This window comes from Desmodus rotundus, chromosome 2 (assembly GCF_022682495.2).
Source record: "Desmodus rotundus isolate HL8 chromosome 2, HLdesRot8A.1, whole genome shotgun sequence".
In the NCBI taxonomy this organism is placed as follows: Eukaryota; Metazoa; Chordata; class Mammalia; order Chiroptera; family Phyllostomidae; genus Desmodus; species Desmodus rotundus.
The window spans coordinates 47037803-47059033 of NC_071388.1; positions in this window are offsets into that span (position 1 = coordinate 47037803).

Sequence of the window (21231 nt, forward strand, 5' to 3'; positions counted from 1 at the left end):
TTTGCCATCTCTTAAGGCAGCAGTTTTCTGATCTGAGGGCTCCAGGGATCCCTGGGATTCTTTCAAGGTGCCTGTTTCCAACACTACCTTTGACTCTTCCTTTTTCCAACTATATCCCTGTGTGAGGCCAAATTTTCTTCATGTGTATCAATGAAAACAACATTATTATACACTGAATGCAAAAACAGATAGAAGAATCAACTTGTCTTGGATAAAGTCAGACATTAAAATTTTTTTTAATGTAAGAGTGCCACTCCTTCACTAAATTTAGTTATTTTTCATAAAATAATGTTAATACAAACATTTACAATGTTTTATTGAAATAAATACATTTTAATGTCTCAATTTTAATTTTGAATATGATAAATATCAATAGGTATTCCAATGTAATTAAAGTTCTTTGAGGTTCTTAATAGTAAAGCTAAAAAAATGTTGTGTCTGTTTAGTGGCCATATCCAGCTAAAACTCTTTTTTACTGTGAAAAAGGAAGAATACATTAGAGGGAAAAAATTAAAAAGCTTCTGTATGGCTAAAGAAAACACCAGTAAAATGAAAAGGGAACCAACCATATAGGAAAATATATTTGCCAATGATAACTCGGACAAGAGTTTGATCTTCAAAATACATAAAGAACTCACACGACTCCACACCAGGAAGACACACAATCCGATTGAAAAATGGGCAAAAGACCTGAACAGACACTTCTCCAAGGAGGATATACAGAGGGCCCAGAGACATATGAAAGCATAGATTAAACTTTAAAACACACTTTTGAGTTACAAAAAAGTGATAGAAGGATGCATGTAGAAAGATACAATTCAAGTAAATTCTTAAAGCACATGTTTATTATATATTGTTTATGAACACACATATTATATTAAATTACTATTTCCCCCCTAAATGTACTCTCCCTTTTCCACAGTAAAAAGAGTGTTAGCTGGATATGCACACTAAATAGACACTACACTTTTTTTAGCTTTACTATTAAGAACCTTAAAGAACTTTAAGTACTCTGGAATACATATAAAAGGATATTCAGCATCACTAGCCATCAGAGAGATGCAAATTAAAACCACAGTGAGATACCACTTCACACCAGTCAGAATGGCCATGATAAACAAGTCAACAAATAACAAGTGCTGGCAAAGATGTGGAGAAAAGGGAACTCTAGTACACTGACTGGTGCAGCCGCTGTGGAAAATGGTATGGACTTTTCTCAAAAAACTAAAAATAGAACTGCCTTTTGACCCGGCAATTCTACTGCTGGGACTATACCCTAAGAATCCTGAATCACCAATTCAGAAGAATCTATGCATTTCAGTGTTCAAACCAGCAAAACTCACAATTGCCAAGTACTGGAAACAGCCATCAGTAAATGAGTGGATCAAACAACCATGGTACATTTACACAATGAAATTCTGCGCAGCAGAGAGAAAGAAGTGACGGCATGGATGGAACTGGAGAGCATTATGCTAAGTGAAATTAGCCAAGCAATGAAACACAAATGCTATATGATCTCACCAATAAGTGGAACCTAATCAACAAAACAAACAAGTGTGCAAAATAGAACCAGAGACATACAAATAAAGAACAAACTGACAGTATCCAGAGGGGAAGGGGGAGAAGGGTAACAGGGGAAAGAAGGGGAAAGGTCGTCAAGAAAATGTATAATGGACCCATGGACAAAGACAATGGGGGGAGGACTGAATGTGGGAAGCAGGGGTGGGTAGGGCAGGGGGAGAGAAATGGAGGAAAATGGGGACAATTGTAATTGAACAATAAAAAAGATTTACCTATGCTGACACATATAGATCTAGTTTATTTATTTTAACTGCTGAGTACTATCACGCTGTAGGACTATGCACACTTACACATGTCTTTGACTTGTGGATATATAGAAGGTTTCTAATTATTCATTCCTAAGAGAATTGCTGCAATTAACATCCTTTTGCATATCTCGTTGCCTAAATATGAGTTTCTTTAGAGAATTGAGGATTAACTTCTGTGTTTTAGGACATCCATGACTCCAAACTTTATTGAATGTTAAGTTATTCTCCAAAGTGAATGTGCCAATTTGCAAACTGACTTAATGCAGTGTAAGAATCCCTTTGTCCTCTCTGCTTCATTCTTTGGCATTATCAAATTTTAATTTTGTCAATGTAATGGTAGGGGAATTGAAAGTTACTGTTGTTTGATTTATAGTTCTCTTTTTAGAAATTAGAATAGTAAGAAATAGGTATGATGGCAATCAAAAATTTTTTGATAACAGTGATTACATAATTGAGGTTTATTTTTCTTGTAAGAAGTGTGAAGTGAAATGGTTGCCAGCATTGGTTTTGCATATCATTAATGTAATCAAGAAGATTAGGCTCAGTCATCTTTCTGTCACATTATCCTGAGTATATTTTCTTTTCTGTCTATGATTATCATTCTATGGTTGCAAGATGATTGCCACTGTCACTTAAATGTTTAATAGACAGAAGGGTAAGCAGAAAGATTGGTCATACCCTCTCCTCTTGGACCCTTTTATCTGAAAAGAAAAGGTCTTTTTATATAGTTTTATTACACACACACACACACACACTGTGTTGAGAAACCTAACACACCTCCCTTTAGCTATTTCAGAGTTAACAATCATGTACTATTCTAAATACCTTCATTACCCAGGACCTTTGGTTTCAAGCAATTTCTTATTTAAATGTCTCTCTTGGCCACTATTCACATTCGGAGGGCAATGATACATTGTCTGCACCTCGGTATCGCCTAAGAGAAGAGACAGTATTAGGACTTGCTGACTGTTCTCATTCATTTCCCGGGCCATTGCCAATATTTAGCAAACAAAATTGCCTTTGCCTTAGTTACCTGGGAATCGGTTCCTGCGAACATCCACTACAGGCTGCAGTATCTACACCTGAGCACACCCATGCCAAGAGATGCTCGGATGCGTGCAGCCCGCAGCTTTTCCTGGAACAGCTGCAGCATGTGAGATTGTTTTTAATTACTCCCTAAATTTCCTCAGAGAAAGGCAGAGAAATAAAGGCTGTCTACCAGAAAACATTTTTTTCAATAACAATTTAAGGAGAATGAACTCATGAGTAAGGTACTTAAAGGTAGTTGAAGTAGGCCAGCCTGCCTTTGAGGTGGGTTTTCTCTGCCCCGCCTCTTTTTCATTCCCTGGTCTACTGCCCTTTGCTCAGACTCTCATTTCCATTCATACTGTTAGCAGTGAATCTTTCTGTAATTGCTTGAGGTTTGCATAAAAATTATGTCTTTTCAGTAATCCTCTAGTTTAGGTATTTCCCCCATTTTGCCAACAACAAAACTAAAAATAAAAGAGATTAAATTAGTTCCCCTAGGTTGTCATGTTCATTGCTTTCAGAGCTTAGAATTACTTCCCACTACAGCACTTGACATGCTTATGGTTCACACAGTAGTTTGACTCTAACGCTACTGTTTGAATTAGCTGAACTAGTCATTCATTGTAGGTTAACTGCTGTAACAACCCTCCCTGCAACCCCCCCCACCCCAGCCCTGCACCAAATCTCACAGGATTAACAAAATGGAAGTTGTTCGACCTTCCTACTTTCAACCATATTTCAGGCTGGAAAAGAATAGGAAAATAAGAACTTTTCCCAAATGTCTGTGCCATTCCTTTATGGAAACTTCCAATAAATCCTTCTCAGCAATTTTTACTTATATCCCATTGCTAAAAGTTATTCACATGGCCACTCTAGCTGTTATGGAAATTAGAAAGTTTGGTCTTTTGACCAGGTATGATTGGTCCCAGTGACACAGGGATTCCATTGGTAAGAAAGAATAACATCATAAGTTAGAAATGCAGCTAGCTGTCTCCATTACCTGCTGCCTCCATATTTCAGACATTCCTTTTCTGATATTACACTTAGGGTAAAATCAGAGATGAGGTCCAGGGCAAAAGAGTAAGGACCTGGGCTGGAGTAAGTAAGAAATTGTGCATATCATTTGGTAATCAAAAGTAGGATTTTAGATTTAGTGAATTCTGCTTCCCGGGATCAAAGAGTTGTACCAGTATGTCCTACTCAACAAATCACACTGCAATAGATAACTACTACCTTCTGTCCTCATTTTCCCCTTATTTTCTTACTTTTTAAATATAGATTACTCAAAAACTGTTCTATACTACCTACACATTGCACCTAGAAGTCAGCAGTCAGCAAAATATTTATGGTTTCTGTTTTTGTGAAGCTTATAGACCTTGTCTTCGATATATCCGATGCCTTTTTAAAAAATACCTCTTCAGAGTTAATCTTCCAAAAGGGTGTATTGCATAATTCTCTCTCATTAAAAAAATATGGTATTTAGAGATGTTATATGTATAGTGGTTGAAAACAGACAGATTTGGATTTGGCTTTCAACTCCATCATTTGTTAATTTAATGACCTTGAGAAAATTACTTAGTCTTTTCATATTTCAATGTTAAAATAATGATAATATTCTAATTAGTGGAGGTATTGTGATCATAGTTATAAGTAGAACATAATACCTAGACTTTTTATCCCTGGACATCACACTGCAGAAAAAGTAGACAACCCATGCATATCTTCACTGCCATAGAAATAATTAAACTTAGTATCAAATTCATTCAAATTACCAAGAATATTAAGTTAAAATGCAAAGCTATACTGTGTCTTACATAATTGATAATAGTTATGCATGACATATATCATAAATAAGTTTATTTGAGATGTAATCTTCCCTTCTTGCTTATTATAGTTTGTTGTGAGGATTGATTGAGATAATGTGTTTAAGATTCTTAGCGGTGTCCTTGAGTCATGGGCCGTATCTAAGACATGCTGCCATGCTCTCCGATACTGGTGTTCATGCCCTTAGGAAGTCCCTTCCCCTTGAGTGTGGATTGGATAGATCAGTGACTTTTCCTTCTGTCCAACGGAGTAGAGCAAAGGTGAAAAATGCCACTTGCATGATTCCCTTTTATTATATAAAATGTCATATTGCTAGCTCAAGAGACTTTCTGTTGGTTCAATGAAATAAGCAGCCATGTAGCAACTGTGAGTAGCCTCTAGGAGCTGTGGGCTGTCCCCATGCTGTGGCCAACAAAAACACGGGGTCCTCAGCCCTCCAACTATAAGAAAATAAATTCTTCCAACTACATGAGTAATCTTGGATCTAGATTTTTTTCAGTAGAGCCTTCTATTGAGAACACATCCCCAGTCCACATCTTGAATTCAGCTCTGTAAAACCCCAGCTAAGCCACACCAGCTTCCTGACCTACAGAAACTAAGATAATAGATGCAGGTGGTTTTAATTCACTAAATTTGCAGTAGTTTGTTATTTAATGATAACTAATAAAGCTTAGCACATAAAAAGTGCTCATAAGAACAATAGTTTTTAAATTATTAATAACAGAGTTAAAAATTCTTAGTATGTCATTTAAGACTATCCAAATTAACTGATATATTTTAACAGATTCATTTTCCAACCTGAGCTTTAAACCTACTGAATTATTTGTTCTTTTTGTTATTTATTTATTTTTTATTACTTTTAATCTTTATTGTATTTTTTTGCATTACCTTTTAGTCCCCTTATACCCCCCTACCCCCAACAATCACCATACTGTTCTCCGTGCTATCTCTGAAATATTTTTATATTACTTGACTCTACTTGTGGTTTGTGTACTTACTCAAAATGCCTCACTTTTTTTTTCTTTCCTTGAATCATTCTCAATTTTTAAACATCCATTTTAGGTACTATCTATTTCATAGAGATTTTTTCAAGTATACTGGCTAAGATTAATATATATTTCTCCTGTGTTTTCATAGCATCTACTTTTCACTGTCATCAAAACTCTTACCACATTGTCATATCATTAATTATATTATATTTACTATATTTATTTATATTTAACCAATTGTAAATATAAAATAGTATTTCAATTCCTTCACACAATTTTAGACAGACTTAACAATTTAAGTGTTCTTTCTCGATAATTCAGTCTCTGCCTGAAGGACTAAGGACTATGCTTAGTTCTTCAGATTTCTAGTCTGTGACTACTACCTGGCTTCTCTCCAAAATGACATTTGGATTTGTGTTGGGAAAACAGTAATTTAAGTAACTCCATGGCTGTATGAGACATACAAGTTGACGTGGCATCTTCTATATTCTTGACGTGGTTAGTGAAGTCAGATGGTTTGTGTTACTCCTTGGACTGGTGATAATTGAGGTATAACTCCTCCTGTCTGTTTTGTTTTTCAAGGGGGGCGTATGCTGGTATCTGTAGATCAGGTCTCTATCCATTTAATTTTCTTCTGGGACCTCTGGGTCTCTTTCCCAAGGTAGGCAAATTCTTCCCACAGAGACTGAAGAAGCAAGAACATTTCTTAAGATCTTTCATTAAAATACTAGATACTACCTCTGTGTCATTGGTCCTATACTTATGTGCACAATACTGAAAGTGGTGCTTGGCTGAAGGCTTGAGTGCTTTCGGGAGCCTTTACCCACTCCATGTTCTTTGAAGGCATATTATAGATGCTTCCATGTTCTTAGGCTCCTCCATTCTACTGGAGTGTTTAGAAACTTCTAATGATTACCACTAAGTTGCAGGTTCTGACAGTAAAGTGAAAAAACAAGAACATTGGTACCTGACTTCATGCCTCTTCTGCTACCTCCTTTCTTCTTCACAGAATGCCTTTGGTTGAAAGATTTTTTCTCTTTTTTACTGTGTGTGTTTTTTGTTTGTTTGTTTTTGGTATATAAGACACTAAACCTTGAGACATAGGCAAAAGGTTACCTTCTCAACACCACAAAAAACAAATTGTCTGACCCTAGTCTGTTGAAAATGAAAAAGTTTTTTTAAAAATAAGTTTGAATTTATAATTATTGTCTTGCCTCAAAAATTCTATTTTGAAGACTTCTTTTTCCAGCTTCAAAGAAGTAACTAGTATACAGGATGTGGCACAAACAATGTCCCTTTCTTAGTACAAAATCTTTTATTACAAAATCATAAGCATATAATCTTGTAATGTAATATCACACTCAAGCATATCATACGACATTTTAGGTGAAATGTTCAAATTAAAACTATAAATTATTTCACCCGTCTTATTACCCAACCAACCACACTGAAGCAGGTGTTACTTATGCCAGACCCTGTATTTGCCCTTCTTCCAGAATCAACTATAAAACCAGACCAAATATATGAAGTAACTATTTTCAGCTGTTAGGCCTCAAAAAGCACAGGAGTGTGACCCTGAGTGTGAAAGAAAATACAGGTGGTAAGCCATGTTAAAGCATGGTTCAGTGAGGGAAGACCTACCAGAGAACCACCTTGCTAAGTTGAGGAGAAAAACGTTGAAGTTCTGGGACACTGAGGTATTTAGAATTTATGAAACAAGTTACTAGGTAGAATAAACTTTCAAAAAAGAGCACTCTAGAAATATTCATGAGAATCCTCTTGAGTCTGCTGCTTTACATTTGTAGGGTGAAACCCCATGAGGCTTGAAAAAGTTTCTTCAGGATCTGTAGGGGGAAAAAAAAAACAGAGAAGGCTAAGAGTTGTTCAATTTCCAGCAAGCTAAAGTGAAAAGGCCTAACTGAACACCTTGGCCATTCATCAGAGATCGCAGAAAGGTCATGCTTTAGTGGTCAGACTAAATTAGCACTAGAATAAAGTATACTCTAGAATTGTCCTAACAAAACTTAAAAACAATTTTTTAAAAGATCAAAATGATTCACGAGTAAGTTAACTTCATTCCAAAATGAACTTTAACACTCTTTAAAGATAATAAAGTTCAAACATTCAAACATAATATTTACAATGTTTTAGATTAAAGTAGAAATTAATAGACATGTAAAGAAGCAGAAAAATGTAAGCAATCACCAGAGGAATAATCAGTCAATTAGAAAGACCTCAAGAATTATAGAAGTATTACACAAGCATCATAAAACATATTTTATACACACACACATATAAAACATCTGTTATGTATGTATATATGTGTATATATCTGTACATATATAACAGATTTATGATACTTATCTAATATATATTTATAAACAAAAAGCTAAATTAAATTGTTCAGCTGAAAAATACAATACTGTTTAGACACTGCAGAAGAAAAGATCGTTGAATTTGAGAAATAGAAATAAAAATTATGTAAGCTAAAGCACAAAGATAAATAGATTGGAGAAAGTTTGAGCAGTAGCGATTTATGAGACATATCAATAAGACTAAAACACATGTAATTGGAACTCCAAATGTGTCTGTGTGTGTGAGAGAGAAGAGGAGGTGACATACAAATTATTTGAAGAAATAATGGCTAAAAAAATTCTGAAATTTGATGAAATCTATAAACTGACAGGCTCAACAAAATCAATAAGCACCCAAGCAAGATAAACACAAGGAAAACCACACCAAGAGACATCAAAATAAAATTGTTAAAAAAACAATAATAAAAAGAAAAGTTCAAAAGACGCCAGACTAAAAGATAACTTTATATAAAAAAGATCAAAGATAAAAATTTCTATAGAAATAATGGAAACTAGAAAAAACTAAAATGACATCTAAGTGCTAAGCAATACAATTTTTAAAAAGATTAATCTAGACTTTTATATCTATTACAAAATCTTTTTAAAATATAGGTGAAATAACAAAGCTGAAAGAATTTATTGTCAGCAGACCTGTGCTACAAGAAATATTAATGGAAATTCTAAAGTCAAAAGAATTGCAGACAGATGGACATTTTGATCTATACAAAGGAATGAGAAGTCCAGAAATGATACCTTAGTAAAGCTAATTTTTGTAATTTTTAATTAGTGTAAAGAAAAATTATTCTTTAAAAAGAAAATAATATCAATATATTAAAGAGTTGTAGAACATATAGAAACAAAATATTTTAAAATCATAGCAAAGAATAAATAGTATGGATGACATGTAAGCATAACATTGAATTAAAAATGTATATATTGAAACTCCAGAGCAACTACTAAAACCAACAAAGAAATAAGCAAAAACAGAAGTATACCTAATAGACAAATGATACAAATAAAAAAGAATGTAAGTAATCCATCAGGAGGCAGAAAAATAACAATAAAACAATAAAAGCAGACTATAAATAGCAAGGTAAAAGACAAAAAAAAAGCGAAAGATTTATATGATCTGAAGAGAAAGCAGCGTATGCAAGGTAAAAGACTTCAAATCCATCATTTTAACACTAATAGTAAAAGAAATTGTATAAACACTCCTATTAAAGGGCCAAGATTATCCAGAAAAAAGTGAGACCCACGTACATGCTGCCTACCAGAAAAACACATTGAAGTACAGGCACATGGGGGTTAGACACAGGGACACAGTACATCCAGATGTGCATGCACGAAGGAGGGCAGCCCGTATGCGCAGGTTTTCTAGCTGTATCCAGCGAGATGACCTAGCACCCGTGACACCCTGGTAGTAATAAGCACACTTTGCCTTAGATATTGTTTTGCTTCCTAAATAAACTTGCTGTTTTAGATTTGATGTGTAAAGGGCTTGGAAGCCTTCACTCTACCATAACAACAACAACAACAGCACCTGCGAAAATTGAAAATTAATTACTGTTTTTGGATCCATCAGAGAACTGAGGTAATAGGACAATCCACCACTCTGATATCTGGATACAGGTGCATCCAGAGGGATGCAGGTGAGATCTGTTTACCTGTAGCAGAAGCCCGCCATACACTTGTAGAAACAATTAACTGGTAACTTCGATAAACTTCTGAAGGCTGACAGTGAACTACCATAAATGTAAAATGCTACTAAGCCTTAAAGTCCCAAGAAGACCTAAACACTTTTGTAAGCTTTATATCCAGAAACTCAACCAGATACTCATGGTGAAAATTCAAGAAAGATCCTTTTTCGTGTTTGTCAAGGGAAGGGGGAAACTAGTTGTATTAGTTTTCTAGGGCTACCATAACAAAGTACCACAAGTGGGTATGGCTCGTAGTTCTGGAGGCCAGAGGTATAAAATGAAGGTGTCAGCAGGCCTATGCTCTCTCTGAAATCTGTAGGGAAGAATCTTTTGTTGCCTCTTCCTAGCTTCTGGTGGCGGTCATCGGTCCTCGGTATCCTTGACTCATGGCTGCAGGTCTCCAGTTTCTGCCTCTGTCATCACAAGGCATTCTCTCTGCATGTCTGTGTTCAAGGTTTTCTTTTCTTATAAGTATACCGTTCTTAGTGGATTGAGACCCACCCTAATTACCTCACTTTTGTTTAATTAAATATGCAAAGACCCTTTTTCCAATTAAGGTCATATTAATAGGTGCTGGAGGTTAGCAAGTCAACATATCTCTTTAGAGGAACACAATTTAGACTGTAACAGTAATAATTGTAAAATATACTCAGAATGCTCATAACAAAGGTTTACTATTCAGAAGAAAGGAGTTTTCCAGAGCTTTACCCTAAGTAATATAAGGGAATTCTTCACACCAGACCCTCCAGCCTTCTGTCACACTTAAAAGATAAAGTAATAAAATGTATTCAACAGGGTTTAGGGCTTTAAGAGAAAAAATGGAAAATGTTATAGTCAAGGAAGGCAGCAGGAGACAGAGAGGGCAAACTACACCACTGGGGAAACCTTTATGAAAGTCATATTCCCCAGACACAAGCCCCCTAAAAGACTAAGATTTTAATCAGTGGATCATCAAACACTACCCCCTCCAATCACATACTTTATCTCCACACCAATAGGCCTCCAGTATAATAACAGTGGATTACAACTTAAAAAGATGCAAGACACAGACTCTGTCTTAAGAAGAATACTTAAGGAGGCCCCACATCAAGAAAGGAGACAAAAACAGGGACACTAAAGTAATTTGAATTTTCTGGCACTTATAGAAACAACAAACATTAAGCATAGCCCAACTCCTAGGCAGATTAACATAAATCCTCACACCAAAGGCCTATTTATCTCAGTTTCTATTACCCAATAAAACATATTCAGCTTTCAGAGCATGCCAAAAGGCAAGAAAAAACACAGTCTGAAGAGACAAATCATCCTCAGAACCATCCTCAGATATGACACAGATATTGAAATTATCACATAGGAATGTAAAATAATTATGATTAATATGCTAAGGGTGCTAAGAAAAAAGCAGACAACATGCAAGGACAGATGGGTAATGCAAGCAGAAGGATGAACACATTAAGAATAAAAAGGAATTTCTAGGAAAAAAACCTACAGTACCAAAAATGAAGAATGCCTTTGATGGCTTATCAGTAACTTGACATTGCTCACAAATCAGTGAAGTTCAAGACAGGCAAATAAAAACATCCCAAACTAAAATTCAAAGGGAAAGAAGAATATGGAAGGAGGGAAGGAAGGAGAGAAGGAAGGAAGGAAGGAAGGAAAGAAGAGAAATAATCACAGAACAATCAAGAGTTGTGGGATACTATTTGAAATAGCAGAGAAAAAGAAATAGAGGATAAATCAGAAAATGTGATGTGATAATGACAGAACATTCCAAAATTAATAACAAGCACAATAAACTACAGATGCAGAAACTCCAGAGAATCTCAAACAGGATAAATAATAGACAAACAAACAAACATATTTCAAAACACACCTCTAAGCATATCACATTCAAATTGAGAAAACCAAAGAAAAAGTGAAAACCCTGATAGAAGCAGGGAGTGGGCGGAGATCTTCATCGAGGTACAAAGATAAGAATTATGGCAGACTTTTCATCAGAAGCCATTTAATCTAGAAGACAGTAGAATGGTATTTTTAGTGTTGAAAAGAAAAACAAAACAAAACTGCCATCCTAAAATTCCATATCTGAATCAATTATGTTTTGAATATGAGGAAGAAGTCAAGATTATTCTCTAACAAAAGCTGAGGTAATTCATTTCCAGCAATCTTCCTTATGAGACATGCTAAAAGTAATTCTCTAGGCAAAGGAAAAATGATGTAGGTCAGAAACTTGAATCTACATAAAGAAAGGAGCCAAAATTCCTAGACAAATTGCTAAATTTAGACAATGCAGGGAAGACAGAAAATGGACCTGAAGCATCTTGCAGTGCCAGGAATAAGGAAGTGCTAGGGAACCAAAAGATGAAACTTGTCAAAGGGACACAGGAGCCAGTCTGAAAGAGCCTTCAATGATTAAAGCTGATGTGATTTGAGCAAAAAGACATATACTATAGTAGTGGAATATAACATGTAAAATGGATAATGCCAAGTTCATACCAATGTAAGTGATTAAACCAATAAATGAAAGAGAGAGATGGAACAAATCTTCTTTACAAAAGAATTCCAAGTAATGATGCATAGCTACACCTCCTTCCAGAAACTGTAGGCTAATTCTCCTCTTCTTCAGTGTGGGTTGGATCGAGGAATTTGCTTCCATATAAAGGAGTATGGAAAGGAAAAGCTTAGTAAATTTACAGGGGAATATCTGGCAAGCTCCAGCTTAACCAAGGGATCAAGGTTAACATCACCAGTAAAAGGTCATGTTGCTATTATTTACTTCCTGACATAATATGATGAGAAGCACACTTCGGCTCTGTGGTATTCTCCAAAATCCATAACCCCTATAATTATGCAAAACCTAACATAATCATAAAAATCACAAGGAAAATTTAAAAATATTTTAAACATGAAAATATAACATCAATGTGATAATATGTGTGAAGTCTAACAAAAGCAGCATTAGAGGGAAATTTCTTGCTCGAAATCCTAAAATTATAAAAGCAGAAATGTCTAAAGGCAATGTACGTATCCACAAGAAACTGGAAAAATAACAATGAAACCAAACTAAGTATATAGAAGAAAATTTAAAAAGTGGAAAACAGTGACTAAAAACCAAAAAATATAATAAAACAAAAATATCAATATTATTAATTTATAGCACTACTAATAAAAAGAAGGAAAAGTGTTAGCTGACAAATATCAGCATGAAATATGGTCCAATACTAAAAGCAAAAGTATAGTAGGGAATTTCATAAACTAGTTCAACTCATGTTATGAGTTCGATGAAATAAATAAATTCTAGTTAAGGTGACTGACAATACAAAGTGTCGGTGGGGATAATACCTAAAGTTTTCTTACATTGCTGGTGAGAGTGCAAAGTGATGTGGTTACTTTGGAAAACATTATGGTAGGACCTGATTAAGAAGAAAATATGTATAAATTATGGTATAATAACTTTGCATATATATAATAATGTAAGACCACACAAATACACATATGCAAATTTTCTTAACAGCATAATAGCCCAAACCAAACTGGAGACAACCTAAACAACCATCAACTAATAGTTATGATACGCCTATAGTATGGAATACTACTCAGTGATAAAAGCAAAATATTAATACACACAACAATAGGAATGAATCTCAAGACATTAAGGAAAGTGAAGAAGTCAGATATAAGGAAGGCTAGGTACTTTATGATTCCATTATATGTAATTCTATAAAAGGCAAACGTATAGTCACAGAAAGCAAGTCAGTAAGTAGATGCTGAGGCCAGGTGGTGGTGGGGGTCATGGACTCTGCATTAGCGAACTTTCTGTTGTGTAGGGAAACTCTACATCTTAAAGATGATGATGTTTATGTGAGGTATGCGTTTGTCAAAACTCACTGATTTATCTGGTAAAAATGCATGCATTTTATGGTCATCAAGTTATACCTTAATAAGGATGGTTTAAATTCTCCAAAATTCTCTTTTGGAAATCAGAAACAGAAAAAAATTACTTTGCCTTACTTCTCTAGTAGCCCTTTATCTCCTTTGCCAACCTGAGACAAGTGAGTGCTTCCAGCAAAGTAGTAAAAGATCAGAGAAAAATATAAAAACTAAATAACCATAAAGAAGAGAAGAAGCACATTAATATATTCTAAACATTTTATCCCCATACATTCTCTTATCTTTTCATTTTTACAATAAACTTCTTTCTACCTAATGCTGATTCAGAATAAGCCACCAATATATATTTATTAAATTTATGCATTATGTATACACTTGACATGAAAGTATTTAAGAGCTCCAGAAAGACAGGATGGCCAAAGTTCTCCTCCCAACTCTGGGACTAGAATTGGCAAGCCACTCCATCATCCAGGTCACAATTTCTTCATCTGCACTGTGGAGGATGAAACTTGGTGACGTCTAAGGTTCTTTCTAGATCTGTCTTCCTGTGATATCAGAACATTAGTGTATTATCCAAAACAGAAGCTAGGCAACAACTCTCAACAAGGTAGCTGAATCAAATTCCTTCTCAGGTTTAAGAGATGATTAAAGGCAACTGAAGTGAGCAAGACCTGATTTCCTCTACAAAACCTATATGCATATAGATACATGTATATGTTGCTACTAGTGCTTGTCGAAGTCCTCTGTCTCATCCAGCTCTTTCTGCTTACCATCTCCACTACGTGGTGAGAGCTTGCATACAGTAGGCGTTTAGCAAGAGAAGATTGAAAGGAATTATTAAATAACCCTTTTCTTTTCTAAGTCATGCTTGGTTACTTTCTTGATTTATAATCAAGCATTAGAAATTGTCTGCCTTTGAGTGTAGTTTTGGCTCTGAATCATGAATAGATTATTATAGTTATTGTCAGATATGAATAAATCTAGGTTGTTAATTTTATTTTCTGTATTTGTCTTTGGATCAGCAAACAGTTATAAACTTGAACATTTAAACATCAGAAGGGTATAACATTCTTTTCCTTGTTTGCCAGCTGTGGGAGTTGAGTCCATTTCATAAAGCCATAACTGATAGAAAAAGTCTCTAATTCAGAACATGGGTGACCACAGAAGTGAGAGTTGAGTGTATTCTTGGGGGAAGTGTGCATTTATCTAGGGAGGTACCCTGAGCAAGCTGACATTATAAGAACAGAGGACAGAGCTCAGCGGTAGAAAATAGAGAGAAATGGGCAATAGGGGACTGGTGAATCTGACATTCAATCCTCAGCAAATGCCCAAGAGAAGTGTTCTTGCTCGTGGCTGTCTTTCCCATGTTCCCCTGGCATGATGTGAGGGGGAGTTAGCAATATGTATAGGGCCAATAACAATGTGTTCCCTTCACATTTATTTCTGTTTTTCTTCTGCATATTACTAGTGAGAAGCATGTAGCTTTTAAGATTAGTGGAACCGTTTTTAATAAGACTCCACAGATGAATTAAACTGCGTTGTCCTTGGAATTCAGATCTGTCTTATAAAATTTTGAAAACTTGGGTGCCAGCGCAAGAAACAAATTATAAGGGCATTTGGTTCAAATGCCATTCTGGTTCCGAATGGAAAGGGGGCGCCGAGCAGCCCGCTGCCTTGGTCATCCTGACCAGCCCCACAGACAATATCCGATTCGGCAAACAGGTGCGGAAGGAACAGATTTCTCTAAAAGTCTCAGAGATACTGTGGCACTTCCTCAGCACCCACACCAAAGAAAGAGCAAGAGGGGGTTCCCCCTACTTCTGCCTAGAAGCCAACGTGGATCGAGTACAAGAGAACTCCAAACCCCTCAGCTCCATGAGAACTGTCACACACAGGCGGTGACGGCAGAGGGGCAGGTGGGCCCCAGGGAGACCCAGCAGGTTTCCAGACAGTGTGCAGAAGAATATGTTAGAAGCTCCACAGGTAGAAACACCTTCAGTGGTGCGAGAGCAGGGACGAAAAGCAGTGGCAGTTAACGTGGTGGCAAAGGCAAACCAAGTCCGTGAACATAAACAAGAAATAGTCCTTGGAGGTTCCTAGATAATGGAGGAGAACTTTGGAAGGCTTTAGACCATTTATATTGGAGAGAGCAAGAGTCAAGATTAGCAGTGGTATCATTAGGCGTCTGTTAAAAGTCTGGCTTTGAAGAAGGATTCCTAGCCATGTGACACTGGACAAGACATTTTACCTCATTAAGCTGTGATTTCCTCCTCCGTAAAACAGGGAAAGGGGACACATACAAGGTGGAGCAAAAGTAAGTTTATAGTTGTATGTGGCACACAGAGTTTATGCTTGTGTTATTATTTATTAATTATTGCATTATTTGCCATACACACAACTGTAAACCTCCTTTTGCCTCACCCTGTGCATGGCTGTCTGTTCCCTGTGTTCACTGATTTGCCTCACCCGTAGTGAAGGCAGCTGCATTTCCTCCCTTACATCACGGTCCTTTGTCTGACCTCACTGGAGCCTTCCTAGGGAGCAGGAATTGTCAGTCATATTGGTCAGAACTGGAGGGTCAGTGGGAAGAACAGATTTCTTGACCCTTTTCCCCCCACTCTTGGCATCCCTTTAGGAGGCTGACCACACTCTGCTTTGTTCTAGCTTCTTTCTATTCAAGCTGAAGGCTGGGTGAGTCGACACAGGGTGTGTTTCTCCTAAGCCTCAGGCCTAAGCTCTGTTCTTCAATTCTATTTCATAAGAGTTTTCCTTTGTGGGCTTTCCCAAACACTAATAAAAATCAGCACTTTCTTTCCCATTTGGCTGCTGATTCCTTGGTGAATATGCTCTTTGGCTGGGAACTCTGGAGAAGAAAAGGGATAAATGGCAAGATTTGGGCACTGAACCAGCCACACCCTAAACCACACCCAGAATGCATACTGTGGCTTTTCATGGGATTTTGGAAGGATTAAATAGGAGAATGCATGTAAAGTGCTAAGTACAGTTCCTGGCATATAGTACCCACTCAATAAATGTTAATTATCATTAATAATATGCATGGATCCCAAATATTTGCCACTGGCTATCTGTACCTGAGTGTGTATCTCCCAAGTTTGGGGAAAATTACTCTGGGGATGGATGCCTAAATGTTTGATAGACAGAAACCAGAACAAAACAGGTATTCTAAGCTTACTGTGATTATTCTCCTTGCAATTCAATAAAGAAGTAATTTTGTCTGAGGCACACTACTTTCTCTTCTGGGAGAGTTCATTCTGTGGAATGTTCTAAGTGTGCATTAAGGGCCTACTCTTCGGTCTTTGTGTAACCAGTGCTGGTAAGGCATATAAATGCAAATTCCTCAAACCTGCCTTTACATATTTTACCTAGTGAATCATGAAGGTGGGGGGTGAGATGTATCTTGGACAGACAAAAGTATGGTGGTTACCAGAGGGAAGGGGGTGGGAGAGGGTAAAGGGGTCCGAATATATCATGATGGAAGATGATTTGACTTTAGATGGTGGGTACCCAGATCATGTATCAGAGAAATGTATCCTTGAAATCTATATAATCTTATTAACAGTGTCACCCCAATATTTTTTAGGTTTCTTTTATGTTTCCTCTGAAGGCCCGAAGACAAGAATGTAGGGCCAGAGGCTGATGCCCACGGGAAGGATTTGATGAAAACAGCTCTGAAGAGTAGGCCCTAGCAGTGTGGTAGAAGGCTAGGCACTGAAAAGGGACACAGGCAGCCATAGCCACCTTTTTAAAAATCCTCACCTGAGAATAATTTTTATTGCTGATATTAGAGGGCAGGGGTGGGGGAGAGAGAGAGTGAGAGAGAGAGAAAGAGAGAGAGAGAGAGAGACACCTATCGGGTGCCTCCCATATGCACTCTGACCAAGAATTAAACTCACAACCTAGGTATGCGCCCTGACACTGGGATGGAATCTGCCACTGTTTTTGGTGTACAGGAGGACGCTCCAATCAACTGAGCCACCCAACCAGGTATCCATTGATTTGGCAGGTAGGCTCTGGGAAGCATTGTTATCTAATACCCAATATTTAGTTTTCCCATTCTGGCTTTTCAGTTCCTTGTTGCTATCTTCGTGTCTTCAGGAAATATCTTTGAGCCTCATATTTAATGCTTCAGGAGTGCCAGAAGAGGCACATCCATGCTTAGGGGAATCAGTAAAGGGAAAGGGCAAGTCATCCACCAAAGTGGCTGTGAGATTGCATACATGAACCAACAAGCTGCCTCTATCCACCCTCTGCGTAACTAGAACATGTAAATATTTCCAAGGCATGCTCCGAGGTACTTCCAGAGGGGGAGACTTCTCCAGCAATGTAGATTGGGGCATCCTTTATTACTTTCAGATATAACCAAACAGGGTGATTCAAAAGGATAGACAACTTGAACACTACAGTAGAAACCCAGAATTGAGCAACAAAGAGCAGCTTTTGGAGAAGTGGTCCTGCATCTTTTTCTGACCTTGAATATGTCCTCCTCATTCTCTAAGCTTCACTGTCTCCCTCAGTAAAATGAGGGTCAAGGTACATTACCTTTAGAGAGCTTTGACTCTCAGTACCACTGACTAGATTATTTTACAGCCAATTTTACATCCAAACATTTCTGTTTACCACGTTCAGGTGCCAGCAAATTTAAAGATGAACAAGCCATAGTCCCTGAACACACGGATCTCATATCTAATACATAAATAGATGATTTAGACACAGTGTAAATGGGTGCACAGGGTGCTATGAGAACTCACAGGGGAGGGTGGCAGTCCCAGATCGAGGATGATAGGTATAGTTTCCTAGAGATGACATGCAAACTGACTCGCAAAGCTCCCTCAGATGGTTCATTTATTCACACACTCCTTTTCCTCAATATCATGGAATATGGTGGGTACAGGAAAGAGCTGTTTTTGCTAATAGCCTCTCTGGCACAAATATGAATTAGAAAAGATCAGATTGCTAAGCAGTAGGAACTGTAGAAGTCTATCTGTGGAGTCTGAGAGACAACATAGCAAAAAACAATGGGCTGGTTTTCAGTAGACTTGAGGTCTGACAGTTACTTACTTTGCTGTGTAACTTTGGGCATTTCAGGAGACCACTCTCAACCTTATTTCTTTATCAGTGAAAATGAAAAAATCCCCAGAAAGCTGTCACGAGGAACAAATGAAGTACTGGATGTGAATGTACTTCATTTGATACAAGGGGGTTTCCTCATTGGTGGGAAATGTACTCTGAAGAATCTGGCCCTCTTTTAAAGGCACAAGGAGAATGACTGATTCAGGGTGAGCCTCTTGCAGAGAGGAAAGCAGTGTTTTACTGGAGTCAGTGTTTTACTGAGCAGGTGGGAGATTGTAGTTCTAGGACAAGGATCATAGAGAAGGGTTTTCCTTCAAGCAGTTCCATAGACCTACATGTCATCAGTGTGTATGTGGAACAGGGACAGCAGTGGGTGAAAGACAAGAAGGAAGGACAATGTCAGCAAAGGTCAGGGTGTCACACATCAGTCACAGTGACAGCTGCCAGGGCTCAGAGAGCTACAGAACATGATGAGGACGGCCACGGGACTGGATTTGGACACATTCCCCAGGCGTTGCGTCACACGCCCAGGATGGTGGTCTTTGCTCATCTAAGCTCATTCTCAGCCTCCCAGAACGTGTGCTTTCCAGGCTGCTGGATCTGCTTTCCTCCCAGAAAGGATTACTCATCTGTACTCTCACAGCCATGCGTCAACACCAGAAAACTTCTGCGTCCCTGCGGTACCAAAGGACCTCCTGACCCGCAGGTTATGAAACACAGAAACTCCACAGGCAGATTCCCTGGAAAGCCGACAGGGCCTGTGTGGCATGTCCCTCACACCCCCAGTGTAACTAACACTTTACATCTTGCTTGTACAAATTTAGAGAAGCAAAAACATGCTAGAAAGTGTGCTGGACTTTGAACCATTCACCTCAGATCACCTGAAGGGAAGGGACAGTAACTCATCTTGTAGTTACAAGTTGTTGGGTGGTAAGGTAGAATTGCTCCCAGATTTTAAAAATTGACCTTAAGAGCCATGCAGTTTAGATCAGGGAACTGTGGTGTTGAGAGGCTTGATCACTTGCCCAGTGTCCTCCCAGTGACGAAGTGTTGAAACGAGAGATCCAACCCCAATCGGGGCCACTAAAAAGTGCATGCTGTTGGCCTCATCCTCATCTAGTTAAGGAGGGTGACAATGATGGCTGAGGTGCCATCTATTTCCAAAATTCTATCATCCTTTTCAGCCATGTGCTCTGGGAGTAAATTATTTCATTTTTTTAACTGTAAGGACTTTTTATGTGTTACTATCTGGTGTGTCCTCTCTTTGTAGGATACATTAAGTGCTTGAAATATTAGTTGAAATTAATTCAGCTGAATTTTCAAAACCTCACTTATTTTTATTCTTCTCTAAAATTATAATGGTCTCTGAATCATTACCACCAAGAGTATATTATGAGGTTCAGATAAAATCCTGTGTTTGGAAGCACATTTTCAAAATGTATTATTACAGTATTATATGGAATATATTATTGTATTATTACATCTAATGCGCATGCATACAGATAGGTGTATAATAGCTATACCCAATGACTGTAACTAAATGAGCACCGAGATGTAGAATAAGAGACAGAAAATTGCCAGAATTCCAGAAATCTCATTGTCCTTTCTTTCAGTCACTAACCCTCTACCCCAACGATGACCATTACCCTGACAGTAAAGATGAATGTTCTCGGCTTTTGTACTGTAATTAAGTGGACTACTACATAAGCCTTCTTGTACCTGGCTTCTTTCACTCAACAACCTGTTTTTGAGATTTGCCCAAGTTTTGGATATAATTTGAGATCGATTCTTGCCCATTGCTATACAATATTCCATTTGAGACTATACCACAATTTACTTACAGTCTACTGATAGATGTTTTCATTATTTGGCTATTACAAATAGTATCCCTTGGAGCATTCTACAACCTGTCTTTCTTTTACAGATGTATGAATGCATTTCAATTAAGAGATTCCTTAAGGCAATGTGTGTGTGTTTATCATATATGTATATACATCATGCATGTATATTATGTATATTATATATTATGCACGGCACATATCACACACATATATGTATGTTATATATACATGTATGATATATAATGATATATGATGTTTTACTTTATTTTTATATGTGTGTGTTTTACTTTAATAGATACTTTGCCAATTTTCCAAAGTATTTGTAACAATTTATAGTCCCACTAGAAGCTTGATAGCTGAGCCATATTAAAAAAAAGAATTTTTATTCATCAACGGACACCACTAGGAGAATGAGAACGTTAATCACAAATGGGAGAAAATATCACAAATAAATATATTTGACAAAAGACTCATATCCAGAATACATAAAGAACTTCTATAATTCAGGAAGGAAAAGACAGAAAGCCTTATAAAATAGAAAAAAATATTAAAACAGATACTTCAAGAAGGAAAGATTTAAAATATCAATAAACATACAAAAAGACGGTCAACAGCATTAGTCATCAGGGAGATGCACAGTAAAATACTAATGAAATAATATCACACACTTACCAAAATGGTGAAAA